Raw genomic sequence first — 15,626 nt, 5'->3', positions numbered from 1 at the left:
CCTCATTAATAAACATTTATTTAATCCCCACATGAGTGAGCACTATTAACTGCCAGGGATAACCACAGGGACAAGATAGCATGATTTAGGTTGAGGACCAAGATTCTCAACCCTGGCTGCACAGTAAAATCACCTGTAGGAATTATTAAAGAGATATCCAAATGCCACTCCAGACCAATTGAAATTAAATATTTGAGGATAGGGTTGAGAACCATCAATAGATGAAAAGTACATTGGGTTTGCAGCTAGCGAAGTCAGGTCTGGTCTGAATCCTGGTCCCTGCACACACCAGCTCTGATTACTTGAACAGCTGCCTGACCTTCCAGAATCTGTTTTGTTGACTGTAACATGGGGATGTTAACACCTACTTCTTTAGACTTTTAAAGCATTTGGTTCATTGTAGGAGTTTAGTAAATGACAACTCTTGGGTGCTGCTTCTGATTTCATGACTCCTACTCTTAAGGACAAGTGAGACATAAGACAAATCCAGCTGAAGCACCCAGAAATTCAGAACGTCATGGGTATAATAAGAATACCTCCTACCCTCACTGCCCTCAAATTTCATGAGAACACCAAGGGAGGTGTTTCAGAGAAGAGAATCTTATATTCAATCTGGAGTTGATGAAAGATCTGGAGATATCAGTGTGAACTTACAAAAGAAAAGGTTAAAGACTGTTGAGTGTCCCAACTTCTGTTGAGCTTGCTTGAGTCCCAGTTTTTGTTTCCTTCCTTTTCCAATGGTTGGAACCTCTGACTTTCCTTTGTTACTCCCCAAACTGGCAGGGTTAAGCTCAGCCTCATGCATAGAACTTGAGACAGGAGATGTCACCAGCTATGGACCAGGTCTCTGGGATCTCTTTTCCTGTGTTGTCAGGCTGACTATGCCTTTCTGTCCTAGGTCTGACCCAAGTCTCCAGGACCTGCTTTATTCCTCATACCTGGGCCTAACCTATGTTAATAGCCAGCTGAGTGTAACAGGCCTTCTAGAAGAATATCCCTGCCTTTTTCTAGCTGGACATTTCCCTGGAAATATGTCCTGTTCTTGAACCCCATACAATGCCTTATAGACAACTATATACATGGCTTATGGGCAGAACACAATCACTTGGGATCTGGTGGCTCTTCCACTGGTTTCTGCCTAAAGGATGGCTTGATATATCTTTCTAGGAATTATTTTATGTAAGGAGAAGTTTCTAAATCCAAGTCTTAGACTCCCCCAGTCTACTCAGACATTCTGACTTTAATTCAGTCATGCCAACCTCCTTCTGAGAAATGATACTTTCACATCCAAAATATACCTAGACCTCTCTCTCGTTATCATTTCTACCACTCCCAGTCGAAATTCTTGGCTTCCAGCATTTTCTTTTCCTTTTATAAAATTATCTTCTGTATATTTCTTTCATTTGTGAAACATTATGACATCAATCAATTGAAGTACCTTGAAAACTGGTTTATTTCAAGAACACCCAGGGTGCTTGGCATTTGAAAACACCTGGTACAATGCAGTATCTCTACTTTTCAAGATGTCCACCATGTTTTGCAGATTCAATTACATAAAACTTTATCATCAAAATCCATATACTATATTTCTCTCAGCTCTCCAACAGCAATATCAATCTTCCCACCAATGTAAATGGCCTGGGAATAGCTTCTGTTCTCTCCCAGTTCATTTCCAGTGCTTTCACCTTCTTCATCCTTCTTCCCTCACCACACCCTTTACCTGTATATACACTTAATCCTTTTTCCTTTTTCTCTTTCTTTTCTTTCCCCACTTTCAATATCCCTCCTCTTTCCACCTTCAGGTAAGCTTTGGATTCAAAAAACAAATATGCCAGAAATGAGACCTTGAAAGACTGTAATTCACACAGAAGTTTCATGTATCTAAGATGAGCAGTTTTTCCCAAATTGTGTATTTAAACTCTGGTCCTGGGTAATACTTTGCAAAAGAAAAAAGGCATGGTGCAGTAGGAATCAGAGGTTAAATATGCTCAGGGAAATGCAGCATAGTATACTATTCCTCCTGAAAAGTCACAATGTGCATTAGTATAGTTAAATTGAAGCCCTGAAAAATCTTGCAGCAACTGTGTTTAACTTATTGCTTCCCAAACTTGGCACTCAGCAGTGACTGTAGCCAGGTCAGCCTTGGTAAGCAGAAGTCATGTTGCTGAGTCCATGCATAATCTCCATCCCTACCACCATGACCACTTTGTTCATGAGCCCATTGGATAATGACAGGAGTTGCTAGAGAGAGAGGCTGACTAGTGCCCACAGAACAGGTCATCTTATCCACTTGATTATTAAAATCTTCCTCTGCTGATGTCACCCTCTGGTGCACATTCACATGGGACACAAATATGTTCATGTTTTTAGCCCACTCAGAAAGATCTATCCACATACCTCTTCCCCAGACCTCGTTGTCACCAATTTTCCAATTATGGACTTTCCAAGTCCCCAACCATCCAGCCAAACCATTAACAACAGCCCATGAATCAGTATACAAATGTTCCTTAGGCCAGTTTTCCTTCCAAGCAAAATGAACAACCAGGTACACTGCTTGAAATTCTGCCCACTGGGAGGATTTCCCCTCACCACTGTTCTTCAGAGACATCCCAGAAATGGTTTAGTGCTGCAGTTGTCCACTTTCGGGTGGTAACTACATATCATGAACCATCTGTAAACCAGGCCCAAGTTTTCTCTTCTTCAGTTAATTCTGTAAGGAACACCCCAAGAGGCCACGGCTCCAGTCTGGGAAAGAGAAGGTAATATTGCAGGAGTGGGGGCCATGGGCAGTTGGGCTACTTCCTCATGTAACTTACTTTTGCCTTCAGGACCTGCTCTGGCCCTATCTCTTATACACCATTTCTATTTTATGTTGGAGTGCTGCTGCACATGCCCAACTTTATGGCTTGGTGGGTCAGACAACACCCAGCTCATGATAGGCAACTGAGGTCTCATGGTACCTTGATGGGCTATGGTTAAGCATTCAGTCTCTACTAAGGCCCTGTAGCAGGCCAAAAGCTGTTTCTCAAAAGGAGAATAGTTATTTGCAGCAGATAGTAAGGCTTTGATCCAAAATCCTAAGGGTCTACATTGTGATTCTCCTATAGGGAACTACCAAATGCCCCAGATAGTATCTCTATTTGCCAATGACACTTCCAGCACGACTGGATCTGCTGGATCATATGGTCCAAGTGGCAGAACAGCTTGTACAGCAGCCTGGACCTATCACAGAGTCTCCTCTTGTTCATGTCCCTACTCAAAATTAGCAGCTTTTCTAGTCACTTGATAAATGGGCTGGAGTAGCACACCCAAATGAGGAATATGTTGTCGCCAAAATCCAAAGATACCAACTAGGCATTGTGCCTCTTTTCTGGTCATAGGAGAGGCCAGATGGAGCAACTTACCCTTAACCTTAGAAGGAATATCTCAGTATGCCCTATACCACTGGACACCTAGAAATTTCACTGAGGTGGAAAACCCCTGTATTTTTGTTGGATTTATCTCCCATCCTGTGACATATAGATGCCTTACCAACAAGTCTAGAGTATTTGCTACTTCTTGCTCACTAGGTCCAATCAATATGATATCATCAATATAATGGACCAGTGTGATGCATTGTGGGAGGGAGAAATATTCAAGTTCCCTGTGGACAAGATTATGACATAGGGCTGGAAAGTTGATATACCCCTGAGGTAGGACAGTGAAAGTATATTGCTGACCTTGCAGCTGAAAGCAAACTGTTTCTAGTGGTCCTTACTAATAGCTATTGAGAAAAAGCATTTTCCAGATCAACAGCTGCATATCAGTTACCAGGGGATGTATCAGTTTGCTCAAGCAATGATACCACATATGGAAAAGCAGCTGCAATTGGAGTTACCACCTGGTTGAGCTTATGATAATCCACTGTCATCCTCTAAGACACATCTATTTCATGCACAGGCAAAATAGGAGAGTTGAATGGGGATGTGGTGGGAATCACCACCCTGCATCCTTCAAGTCCTTAAGAGTGGCAGTAACCTCTGCAATCCTTCCAGGAATCTTGTATTGCCTCTGTTTTACTATTGCTTGGTAGGGGCAGTTTTGTGGCTTCCACTTGGCCTTTCTGATCATAATAGTCCTCACTCCATGAGTTAGAGGGTCAAGTGGGGATTCTGCCAGTTGTTCAGTATGTCTATTCCAATTACACATTCTGAAACTGGGAAAAAACTACAGAATGGATCCGGGGACCCACTGGACCCCCTGTGAGATGGACTTGAGCAAAACTTCATTGATTACCTGACCTCATATGCCCCCACTCTGATTGGTGAACCAGAGTGACGGTTTGGGTCCCCTGGAATTAATGTCACTTCTGAACCAGTGTCTAATAATCCCTGAAATATGTGACCATTTCCTTTTTTCCAATGCACAGTTACCTTAGTAAAATGCTGTTGATTTCACTGGGGAAGGATTGGAGGAAGATTAACAGTATAAATTTGCGGCAGTAAAATAGGGTCCTTCCCCAAAGAGACCTGGCCTCCCCTTAATTCAAGGGGCTCTGGGTCTGTAAACTCTCTCAAGTTCAGAAATTGATTAAGGGGCCACAATTCTGTGTTTTTGTAATTCAGGTTAGACTTCTGCTCACTTGACCTAGAACTCTTTAGCTTATACAGCTCAAACAAGAATTTAGTAGACTGCCCTTCTATTGTACTTCTAGATACCCCATGATTTACTAGCCAATGCCACAAGTCTCTGTGAATCAGATTATTTTGACTCCTGCTTTGAGTTTGCTGTCTATTATGTCTTTGGCGATTAAGTGCTGCCACCTGGCTTCTGTCAACTCAGGATTCAGTCATCCCCATTGTGTTTAAGGACTCCAGCTCAGTGACAGCTGTTCCCACAGCAGTATCTGATCTACAGAGAAGTGCAACTACTGAGCTCTTCAGGAATGATGACGCTAGTCTCACATATTTATTTCTCAGTTCTGGTAAAAGGTGCATGCTCCAGACATTCCTGGGGTGTAAGAGCAGTCTTTCCATGATAAATCCACTCTAACATTTCAATCTCTCTAAGCCTCTAGATACCCTCATCTACATTATACCAGGGCAGTTCTGGCGTTTCAACCTCAGGTAATGTTAGCCACCTTTTGATCTATGTTTCAGTCAACCATCCAAATAAACTATTAATGCCTTTTCTAACTCTTCGAGCTAAAACACTGAATGCAGAATCTCTGCTTAGTGGGCCCATATCAATAAATTCAGCCTGATCCAACTTTATATTTCTCTCACCATTATCTCACACCCTTAAAACCCATTGCCATACATATTCCCCTTATTTCTGTCTACATAAATTGGAAAACTCACACAGTTCTTCCAGAGTATAATGTACCCTCCTCATGGGTCATATTTTGTACCGCATATTTTGGGGCCTGTTGGGACTTTAGTCTGTTTATAGGTCTGGAAGAAATGAGGGGTGGTGGGAGTAGGTCATGAAAAGAATTAGAAGTATCTTCCAAGCCATTTGCTTCAGGGCATTTATTTGCCATTTCATCTGGTGAAAACTTGATTAATCACTCCAGGACTAATCCCTTCAGGTGGAGGTTAGGTGACGAACTCCTCAGGGCAGGATGGAGGTGGGACAGCTATGTCTTCAGGGCAGACTATTACAGGGTTATATAGAGAAGATTCAGTATGACCTAGGGTTTCATCCTCTCCACCAACATTATCAATCCATATGTCACTATCCCATTTTTCATGGTCTCCTTCCTTTCTAATCAATGCCCCCACTTTAATGGCAGACATCATGCAAGATTGATATTTCAGTTTCCGTTGCAAAGTTGCTACTCTAATAATATGATTTTGAGTCTGATGCTTGGAGATATCAAGTCTATGGCTACAGGAAATAAGATTTTCCTTCAGGACACTCATAGAAATGTTTACATCTGTCAGACTGTGCGTAAGCTTTTCATTTGAAGTCTTAAGTCCATCCTTTTCACTCATTAACGTATACAGTGTATCTAACAACCAACAACATCTCTATACCTCCTATTTCCACACAACTTCATAAAGGTGTCAAAAATATTATTCCCTAGAGCCTGGCTGCATACAAGCGAAGCATTAGAAGAAGCCAATGATGATATTTTAACTATCTCTTTTACCAACTCACCCCATGGATTCACAGTATCATTCTGATTACAGGAATCAGGATCCTCAGTACCTTTCAATCCAGTCAGAGTGGAAAAACAATCGTAAAAACCCATTTTTAAGATTCTGTTTCTTAAGAACCACCCCACTCCTGGTACCAAGCTATATTAGCTAGGGTTCTCTAGAGAAACAGAATCAGCAGGAACTATCTATAGATATAAAATTTATAAAAATGTCTGATGTAACTGTGGGTAGGTAGAGTCTAAAATCTGTAGAGCAGGCTGTGAAGCTGACAACTCCAGTGAAAGGTCTGGACGAACTTCTCAGGAGAGGCTCCCTGGCTGAAGAAGGAAGAGAGATTGTCTCTTCTGAATCTTCCTTAAAAGCCTCCCAGTGATTAAATTAAATGTCACTCATTGCAGAAGACATTCCCCTTGGCTGATTGCAAATGCAATCAGCTGTGGATGCAGCCGACATGATCATGATTTAAAAAAAATTTTTTTTTACTTTTATTAATTAAAAAAATTAACTAATACAACATTTAGAAATCATTCCATTCTACATATGCAATCGGTAATTCTTAATATCACATAGATGTATGATCATCATTTCTTAGTACATTTGCATTGATTTAGAAAAAGAAATAGCAATACAACAGAAAAAAGAAATAAAATGATAATATAGAGAAAAAAATAAAAATAAAAATAAAAAATACAAAAAATATATATAAAAAAACAAACAAACAAACAAAAAAACTATAGCTCAGATGCAGCTTCATTCAGTGTTTTAACATAATTACATTACAGTAAGGTATATTGTGCTGTCCATTTTTGAGTTTTTGTATCTAGTCCTGTTGCACAGTCTGTATCCCTTCAGCTCCAATTGCCCATTATCTTACCCTGTTTCTAACTCCTGATGGTCTCTGTTACCAATGACATATTCCAAGTTTATTCTCTAATGTCGGTTCACATCAGTGGGACCATACAGTATTTGTCCTTTAGTTTTTGGCTAGTCTCACTCAGCATAATGTTCTCTAGGTCCATCCATGTTATTACATGCTTCATAAGTTTATTCTGTCTTAAAGCTGCATAATATTCCATCGTATGTATACACCACAGTTTGTTTAGTCACTCCTCTGTTGATGGACATTTTGGCTGTTTTCATCTCTTTGCAATTGTAAATAATGCTGTTATAAACATTGGTGTGCAAATGTCCGTTTGTGTCTTTCCCCTTAAGTCCTTTGAGTAGATACCTAGCAATGGTATTGCTGGGTCGTATGGCAATTCTATATTCAGTTTTTTGAGGAACCACCAAACTGCCTTCCACAGTGGTTGCACCATTTGACATTCCCACCAACAGTGGATAAGTGTGCCTCTTTCTCCGCATCCTCTCCAGCACTTGTCATTTTCTGTTTTGTTGATAATGGCCATTCTGGTGGCTGTGAGATGATATCTCATTGTGGTTTTGATTTGCATTTCTCTAATGGCCAGGGACATTGAGCATCTCTTCACGTGCCTTTTGGCCATTTGTATTTCCTCTTCTGAGAGGTATATGTTCAAGTCTTTTTCCCATTTTGTAATTGGGTTGGCTGTCTTTTTGTTGTTGAGTTGGACAATCTCTTTATAAATTCTGGATACTAGACCTTTATCTGATATGTCGTTTCCAAATATTGTCTCCCATTGTGTAGGCTGTCTTTCTACTTTCTTGATGAAGTTCTTTGATGCACAAAAGTGTTTAATTTTAGGAGCTCCCATTTATTTATTTATTTCTTCAGTGCTCTTGCTTTAGGTTTAAGGTCCATAAAACCGCCTCCAATTGTAAGTTTCATAAAATATCTCCCTACATTTTCCTCTAACTGTTTTATGGTCTTAGACCTAATGTTTAGATCTTTGATCTATTTTGAGTTAACTTTTGTATAGGGTGTGAGATACGGGTCCCCTTTCATTCTTTTGCATATGGATATCCAGTTCTCTAGGCACCATTTATTGAAGAGACTGTTCTGTCCCAGGTGAGTTGGCTTGACTGCCTTATCAAAGATCAAATGTCCATAGATGAGAGGGTCTATATCTGAGCACTCTATTCAATTCCATTTGTCGATATATCTATCTTTATGCCAATACCATGCTGTTTTGACCACTGTGGCTTCATAATATGCCTTAAAGTCCAGCAACGTGAGACCTCCAGCTTCGTTTTTTTTCCTCAAGATACTTTTAGCAATTCGGGGCACCCTGCCCTTCCAGATAAATTTGCTTATTGGTTTTTCTATTTCTGAAAAATAAGTTGTTGGGATTTTGATTGGTATTTCATTGAATCTGTAAATCAATTTAGGTAGGATTGACATCTTAACTATATTTAGTCTTCCAATCCATGAACATGGTATGCCCTTCCATCTATTTAGGTCTTCTGTGATTTCTTTTAACAGTTTTTTGTAGTTTTCTTTGTATAGGTCTTTTGTCTCTTTAGTTAAATTTATTCCTAAGTACTTTATTCTTTTAGTTGGAATTATAAATGGAATTTGTTTCTTGATTTCCCCCTCAGCTTGTTCATTGCTAGTGTATAGAAACGCTACAGATTTTTGAATGCTGATCTTGTAACCTGCTACTTTGCTGTACTCATTTATTAGCTCTAGTAGTTTTGTTGTGGATTTTTCCGCGTTTTCGACATATAGTATCATATCGTCTGCAAACAGTGATAGTTTTACTTCTTCCTTTCCAATTTTGATGCCTTGTATTTCTTTTTCTTGTCTAATTGCTCTGGCTAGAACCTCCAACACGATGTTGAATAATAGTGGTGATAGTGGACATCCTTGTCTTGTTCCTGATCTTAGGGGGAAAGTTTTCAATTTTTCCCCATTGAAGATGATATTAGCTGTGGGTTTTTCATATATTCCCTCTATCATTTTAAGGAAATTCCCTCGTATTCCTATCCTGTTTTCAACAGGAAAGGATGTTGAATCTTGTCAAATGCCTTCTCTGCATCAATTGAGATGATCACGTGATTTTTCTGCTTTGATTTGTTGATATGGTGTATTACATTTATTGATTTTCTTATGTTGAACCATCCTTGCATACCTGGGATGAATCCTACTTGGTCATGATGTATAATTCTTTTAATGTGTTGCTGGATTCGATTTGCTGGAATTTTGTTGAGGATTTTTGCATCTATATTCATTAGAGAGATTGGTCTGTAGTTTTCTTTTTTTGTAATATCTTTGCCTGGTTTTGGTATGAGGGTGATGTTGGCTTCATAGAATGAATTAGGTAGCTTTCCTTCCACTTCGATTTTTTTGAAGAATTTGACCAGAGTTGGTACTAATTCTTTCTGGAATGTTTGGTAGAATTCACATGTGAAGCCGTCTGGTCCTGGACTTTTCTTTTTGGGAAGCTTTCGAATGACTGATTCGATTTTTTTACTTGTGATTGGTTTGTTGAGGTCATCTATTTTTTCTTGAGTCAAAATTGGTTGTTCATGCCTTTCTAGGAACTTGTCCATTTCATCTACATTGTTGTATTTATTAGCATAAAGTTGTTCATAGTATCCTGTTATTACCTCCTTTATTTCTGTGAGGTCAGTGGTTATGTCTCCTCTTCCATTTCTGATCTTATTTATTTGTGTCCTCTCTCTTCTTCTTTTTGTCACTCTTGCTAAGGGCCCATCAATCTTATTGATTTTCTCCTAGAACCAACTTCTGGTCTTATTGACTTTCTCTATTGTTTTCATGTTCTCAATTTCATTTATTTCTGCTCTAATCTTTGTTATTTCTTTCCTTTTGCTTGTTTTGGGGTTAGTTTGCTGTTCTTTCTCCAGTTCTTCCAAGTGGACAGTTAATTCCTGAATTTTTGCCTTTTCTTCTTTTCTGATATAGGCATTTAGGGCAATAAATTTCCCTCTTAGCACTGCCTTTGCTGCATCCCATAGGTTTTGATATGTTGTGTTTTCATTTTCATTCACTTCGAGATATTTACTAATTTCTCTTGTAATTTCTTCCTTGACCCACTCGTTATTTAAGAGTGTGTTGTTGAGCCTCCATGTATTTGTGAATTTTCTGGCACTCTACCTATTATTGATTTCCAATTTCATTCCTTTATGATCTGAGAAAGTGTTGTGTATGATTTCAATCTTTTTAAATTTGTTGAGACTTGCTTTGTGACCCAGCATATGGTCTATCTTTGAGAATGATCCATGAGCACTTGAGAAAAGGTGTATCCTGCTGTTGTGGGGTGTAATGTCCTGTAAATGTCTGTTAAGTCTAGCTCATTTATTGTAATATTCAAATTCTCTGCTCTTTATTGATCTTCTGTCTAGATGTTATGTCCATTGATGAGAGTGGCGAATTGAAGTCTCCAACTATTATGGTAGATGTGTCTATTTCCCTTTTCAGTGATTGTAGTGTATTCCTCACGTATTTTGGGGCATTCTGATTCGGTGCATAAATATTTATGATTGTTATGTCTTCTTGTTTAATTGTTCCTTTTAGTAGTAGATAGTATCCTTCTTTGTCTCTTTTAACTGTTTTACATTTGAAATCTAATTTGTTGGATATTAGTATAGCTACTCCTGCTCTTTTCTGGTTGTTATTTGCATGAAATATCTTTTCTCAACCTTTCACTTTCAACCTATGTTTATCTTTGGGTCTAAGATGTGTTTCCTGTAGACAGCATATAGAAGGATCCTGTTTTTTAATTCATTCTGCCAGTCTATGCCTTTTGATTGGGGAATTCAGTCCATTAACATTTACTGTTATTACTGTTTGGGTAGTACTTTCCTCTACCATTTTGCCTTTTGTATTAGTATATCATATCTGATTTTCCTTCTTTCTACATTCTTCTCCATACCTCTCTCTTCTGTCTTTTTGTATCTGACTCTAGTGCTCCCTTTAGTATTTCTTGTAGAGCTGGTCTCTTGGTCACAAATTCTCTCAGTGACTTTTTGTCTGAAAATGTTTTAATTTCTCCCTCATTTCTGAAGGACAATTTTGCTGGCTATAGAAGTCTTGGTTGGCAGTTTTTCTCTTTTAGTAATTTAAATATATCATCCCACTGTCTTCTAGCTTCCATGGTTTCTGCTGAGAAATCTACACATATCTTATTGGGTTTCCCTTGTATGTGATGGATTGTTTTTCTTTTGCTGCTTTCAAGATCCTCTCTTTCTCTTTAACCTCTGACATTCTAACTAGTAAGTGTTGCCGGAGCCCCTCCCTCCCTCCTTTCCGGGCCGGCTGGGAGCTTTGGATCAGCGGTCCCCCAAGCCGCGGTGGCCGGCGCCCCTCCCCCACATGTGGCTTCCCGAGCCAGCTGGGACTTTCGGAGGGGTGGTTCCCCAGCACCAGGGTCAGATTCTGAGTAGCTATTGGTGGATTCAGTCCTTTCTACTGCACAAGACATGTGTATCACAAAACGGACTTTGGAATGAGCAGGACTCTTCATTTTCTGTGGACACATATTGGAAATGTATTGATCTTTATCACTGGGGATATTCCTTAAAAGTTCTAAAGATTGTTTCTTTATCTGTTCAATGGGAATATTAAGGAGTTTCTACTTCAAAGTGCTGTTACAAAGATTAAAAGAGGTGATGTAGATGAAAAAGCACTTAGCTTATTTCCTATAACAAAGTAACTCAAGATAAATACTACACCCTTCATTGATATTGCTAAAATCATATCAATAACACAGGCTGAAAACACACTCACTTTCCCACACTCCTTACTCACTCCCACCTAACCATTTTCACTTATCAAGAGAACAGAAGCTGGGCTCTGAACATGGAAAGGTCAAATTCCTAGAGTGAAACCAGGCATCACCAACCAAGGAAGATACTTACCCTCACTGAGGAGCTCTGGCTTGCCCCTCAGCTGTTCACCCTTTGCTCCTATGTTATTCTGATCCTGAGACCCACAGGCACCCAGAAGACAGACAAGTCTTGGACAGGATTACAAATAGACAAGTGTCCATTCTTTTCATAGAAAACATATTGGTGTCCAAAAATTATGCCTAGTGGCCTTAAATTAGTGATTATGAGAGGCGAAGGAATCTTATGGGATTGAGACTGTTAGCGTAATTCTTTACAGATCTTGCTGGTAGGTCAGATTTACATAAGACACCTCTTTTGATTAGTGCCAATAATCTTTTCTTTCCTTCTTCCCTACTTATGGAGAATATAATTATCATTTCCTAGGTTCAAAATCATAATTTGTTTTTGTATCTCCTCATCTTCAAGGATGAAATTAAAACAGACATAATGGATAAAATATGGCAGTAAGATGAAGCAGAGGGATTCCCTGCCCTGGCACTGGATCACTTTGTTTGTGCTGTCTGAGCTCACTGGCCACATTGAAACAGAAAGTGAAAAGACATGATATGTTTTCAGCTAAATTCTCTGAGACATTATCAAACTGTATTCACTTAAATTCTCTTCCCCAACATCTTTACTGCTAGATTGCTTAGGGATTGATGTCAAAGCCAGGAAAAACTTTGAAACAATAGTATGGAATAGAAGGTCAAGCGTTAAGAAATACATTTTTCTCCAGTGGTTCCTTGCCTACCTATCTCTTATCCACTCCCAATTCAGGAAGCCAGACTCTTCTGCATTCTTTACCTCACTAGGAGGTATACAACATTGTAAGAAGCAAGGGAAGAAGTCCTTTCTTTGGCTGCAAGGTTTCCAAAGCCTATGGCCCTATGGACCTGAAGACTCCACAGTTTGGCCAGCATGATAAATAAATTGAGGAGAGCAATCCTGTCTTCACACTACCACCACCACCACCACCACCACCATCTCAGCCAAGAAAAGGTTCTCCTAAGCTGCAGACAGGGGGAATAAAAGCGAAACAATAGGATGTATAGACATGTTCCATGTCTTTCAAGACACTGGAACAGGGAGAAAAATCCAAAGCATGTTTTTGTGATCTGATAGCAAGGAAACCTGGCCTCATTACAATAATGGATTCCTAGGTAAGTAACCTAGTTCTGGAGACTGAATGGCCAATCTGAAAGTCTAAGGAGGAAGGACCATGCAGACCTTCCAAGAGATTCCTTGAAGGTGAGGCCTGTGGATGGGAACAAGGGTCATCTCAGAAGATCAGCATTGACTAACCCTCCCCCTGTTGCTTGGTATACAACAATTCTACAGTTGAATATAATCCCCAGGCAAAAGAGGCTCAACTGACTGAGAGTAAATTTCCACCATCTAGCAATGTAGGGTTCAAAAAGGAAATTAAGTTCAATTGTAGAAAAATAACTTTACATTTGTCACATACCTGAATGTGTATATTGAGACTTGGACTCAGTACATTCCAGGGCCACCAATTTGTACATAGAATGTGAAATGAATGTTGCTTCCTGGATTTAGCAACTAGTGGCCATATGTGGTCCAGCTGTTGCTTAATGGACTGGTAGGGGAAGCACAAATGCCTTCGTAGAAGACCTTTCAGCCTTGATTATGAGGAACAAACTAAAAAAATAAGCGGGTTGCTGTGTGGTCTAGGAGATGGTATAGGGGAAGAAAAGAAAGAGAAGTTTCTGATTAAAAGATGAAATCTCAGTAGCAGACAGCCAAGCTCCCAAAGTGATGTGTGCTTCCAAGTTTCAACTGCTTTTTGCCAGCTTTAACACAAGCCTAAAGTGATTCATGGTAAAGAGAATGATTCCCAAAGCCACTTCTATTAAGAAAACTTGGGAAGTCTGAGAAAAAGACATTGGTTGAAATGACTTTAAAATAGTTCTATTAAACTTTTAGTGCTGAATGTTATATGCCTATAAAACAAGGAGGTTGACGGCTGGTCTGCAGGTGCATGCATAATTACTTCCAGTTACTTGCTAAAAGACACATCACAAGTCTCCACAATGAAGTGTAAAGGACCACGTTGAGAAAGTATGCCTGATGTCCAAAGAAGGAGCACTGGGGACAGTGTAAGGGAAGAATGAGGCAGAGGTGGACTGATAGACAAAAGGAGAGGAAAAAAATAAAGGAGAAAAAAAAAATAACAAGAACTAGAAAGAGAAGTGAGCCAATAATAGAACCAACCCAGGAACCACTCATCTCCAAAGCCTGTACTGGCTTCTTGGTTTTACAGTCTGTGGTTTCATTTGAAGGAGGTCCTTTTTCCAGGCAGGACTGAACCAAGACAAAATTACAGAGGATTAAGATTTAGCAAAGTCTGATGTCACTTTCTGTCTACTTTTACACTACTACAGCCACTCCTACTCCCAACTATCAATACTTGGTGCTTTCTATCCACATCATGGGAGAAAAGTTATCTGATACATTAAAACTAAAGATAGTATTACTAAGTCAACAGACACTTAATATGTAATCAACTCATTGCTTCTGCATGAGGGAAGTGCTTTAAAAGCACACATGCATATATATACATGCACAACCTGTGACAGAATTTTAGCCACTACAATATATGAGTGGTAGGAAGACATTTTCTATAGGTAATTTATTCATTCATCATTTATTGAGCATCTACTGTATTTCAGGTACTATTCTAGGGCACCAATGAGTCACTGATTTTAAGACATATTCTAAACAGAAGACCTTATAAGTCATCACATATAAAAGTGATTATTTATTCCACCTAATTGTAAATGAATGAGCCCACCTTTGGAGTATGCCAATTTCAGGGCAATTTTGTCCTAGGTTTTTAATATCCAAGGGTGTTGAGTTGAAAACTCCAAAGCATCCAGAATAATCCTACATGCTGAATGCCATCTTCTGACAAATAAATAATCTACAATAGTAGCTTGAGGTTAATTCCCACGAAAAGAACTCATTTTGTCCATGTCATGGTAGCCTGGCTGATTAATGATTCTATGATCCCTCATATTTATATGAAATACTGCTTAAGACATCTTATCTCCAGGAAGACTCACTCTGCTCTGGGACAATAAAGAGAATACAAGCAGGTAGAAGACAAGATTGGCTTTGTCAAAAAATGTTTCTTTGGTATAAAATTTATATTTTGACTAGTGCATTTCCTAATATAACTTATGTAGACAGCTTAATTGAACACCATAAGTATATGGAACCTTGAGTAGGACATGAGATTTTGTTGGTTTGTCCAGAGTGATGCCCCAATCAATCCCAGAGTGATTTGAACAGTGAATAAAAAAAGTATTTGCAAAGTCCCCTTTGGGGAATGGTGTGAAAGGGGGAAAATTCAACTTCCCCAAGTTGAATTCTTGATATTCTCACAAGCAGTGCGGACAATCAAAGCTATAGGCTGAGCCCCCAGTCTTGGGGTTTGTTCAGATGAAACTTAACCCCACAAAGGATAAGTCAAGCCTACTTAAAATTAGGCCTAAGAGTCACCCCCAAGAAAACCTCTTTTGTTACTCAGATGTGGCCTCTCTCTCCAGCCAACACAACAAGCAAACTCACCACCCTCCCCCTGTCTACATGGGACATGACTCCCAGGGGTGTGGACCTTCCTAGCAACATGGGACAGAAATCCTGGAATGAGCTGAGACTCAGCATCAAGGGATTGAGAAAACCCCTAGAATGAGC

General features: G+C 39.4%; 1 protein-coding gene across 1 annotated transcript in view; it reads right to left on the bottom strand.

The window, feature by feature from the left end:
- Positions 1 to 15,626, bottom strand: part of PAPPA2 (pappalysin 2) — a 321,183-nt gene that overhangs the window by 180,807 nt on the left and 124,750 nt on the right. The gene's annotated exons all lie outside the window — the stretch shown is intronic.

This window comes from Tamandua tetradactyla, chromosome 4 (assembly GCF_023851605.1).
Source record: "Tamandua tetradactyla isolate mTamTet1 chromosome 4, mTamTet1.pri, whole genome shotgun sequence".
NCBI classification, from domain to species: Eukaryota; Metazoa; Chordata; class Mammalia; order Pilosa; family Myrmecophagidae; genus Tamandua; species Tamandua tetradactyla.
The sequence above is the reverse complement of the archived record's forward strand: the minus strand, read 5'-3'. Positions and strand labels throughout refer to the sequence as shown.